This window comes from Triticum urartu, chromosome 1 (assembly GCF_003073215.2).
Source record: "Triticum urartu cultivar G1812 chromosome 1, Tu2.1, whole genome shotgun sequence".
Lineage (NCBI taxonomy): Eukaryota > Viridiplantae > Streptophyta > Magnoliopsida > Poales > Poaceae > Triticum > Triticum urartu.
In genome coordinates this window covers 6,390,674-6,392,591 of record NC_053022.1, presented here as the reverse complement: position 1 = coordinate 6,392,591, position 1,918 = coordinate 6,390,674, and the positions used below count along the sequence as shown (strand labels likewise).

The window sequence follows — 1,918 nt, the reverse complement described above, 5'->3', positions numbered from 1 at the left end:
TTATCTGTTTGCAATTGTAGCTACTAAAGTGAACATCCATGCCAAGGTTAACCACACATGGTGCAATTAGCCATAACTCCTTAAGCCTCACTTTACTGGTACTTCAGTTGAACTCAAGTTTCACACTTGTTAATTCTACATGAACAAGTAGTTAATGTAGATGATTGAGGTTGTGGTTAGGATTGAACAGCTAAACATCCCATGAAAGTCACAATGAACAAGCAATGTTGTGCAAACAATAATTTTGTTTGCCTTTATTCCAAAGTTTGAACTTGTACTGGTTGGAGTCGCACATATGATGGTGCACAACATTTTTTTTCATTGCTACACCGATTGTCCAATCGAGTAAACAATGAAGGTCCACCTGTGTGGTAGTACAACTCTTGTCATTTCATTGTCCACAGCTGCAGGCAGTCATGCTACCAAAATATGCAGTAATGGTGTAGCAATCAGACGGGACATGCACGTTGCATAACATAGGCAGGGTCTGAATCGCAAGTGACCTAACCAACTTAAACTGGGCTAGTTGCTGAGGTAGGATAAAGCCCTGGCCCAGTGGCTATTGAGGTTGCATGGGCATTCCCTGGCCCAATTGTGGTGGGTTGAGGCTGGCCGAAACCTCTATCAACCTGTTGTTGTTGTCGTCGTTGTTGTTGTTGCACAATGATGGCATGCACAGGGCTTTGGATGGCCGGGCATCAAGACTGCTCACGGATATGTGCAAGTTGGCGACAACATTCTTGTCGCTTCAACTGGCAGCTATTCTGTTGCGAGGTCTTTGGTCAGAGGAACGGGATCACCGAATGGAGTGACGACACCTTCTCCTCTGGGTTGCACTGCTGCAAGAGGAATTCCTTGCACAAGTTCAGTCGTTGTCTTTCCTCTACACAAGGTTGTTGTTGTGCCAATGGTTGCTCTTTCGGTTATGGTTGTTGTGTAAATGGTTGTTGATATTGGTAAAATGGTTGTTGTTTCGGGAATTGTGGTTGTTGATGAGGTTGCGGGAATGTTTGTTGTTGCTGTGGAAATTGTTGTTGTGGCGGTTGCTGCGGAAATAGATGTTGTTGGGGAAGTGGTTGTTGTTGCAGGTGTTGTGGTTGCTGCAATGGAAATGGTTGTTATGGCTCTTGCGGCGGGAATGGTTGTAGCGGGGGAAGTGGCTGCTGTTGTGGAAATGATTGGTGTGGCCTTTCTAAGTCATGGACGCTAGGGTCGAGCTGCGCAGTGCCGGTGGTGCTGATCGTTGTGGCAACCAGGAGGGAAAAGACCAAGAAGATCTTCATGGTGGATTTGTGGTTACGCTTGACTGTTTAGTTTGGATGCTTGCGCTCTAAATATGTGAAGGATGGATGATGGAAGGGGGTCTTCATGATGTATGTCTATTTATAGCTGACATGAAATGATATATTTTCATCTTTACATTTGCTTTCTTCTAAAGTTCTACTACTCTTATGAAACTAATCCCTTGGTATGTTTTGTTTGGTGGAGTTACTTGCAAGTGTAATTTTGGATTGAGCGGCAAAGTCGCTTTGGTATGTACCTTCTGTTTGTATGGCCAGCGGTTCAACGACATCCCACAACTGTCTTGGAGAGTGGAGACCAAAGCGCAGGGCAAGTTTCAGGGTTCTCCCGCAGTTATCAAATGCCGCGTTGTCATGAATCAAGATGGCAATGGGGCCCCAAAACCCACTTCCCCGCGGGTTTTTACCCTATTAGGGGACGGGGATGGGCGTCTTTTCATCCCCGCGGGGCTGTTGTTGGGTACATTATACAACCCGACACGTTTCGTGGGTTTGCATCCGTTTCGGTAGTCTCCGAACCCGAAACCCGGCAAACCCGACAAAATACATTTTTTTTACCAATATCTGATCCTACGCGGCCCAACCCAAAGCTACCGAGCCCCCCACCCCAACATTGA

The 1,918-nt window shown here is 46.2% G+C and overlaps 1 pseudogene; it reads right to left on the bottom strand.

The window, feature by feature from the left end:
• Positions 1–391: 391 nt before the first annotated feature.
• Positions 392–1,283, bottom strand: LOC125512596 (annotated as a pseudogene).
• Positions 1,284–1,918: the final 635 nt, after the last annotated feature.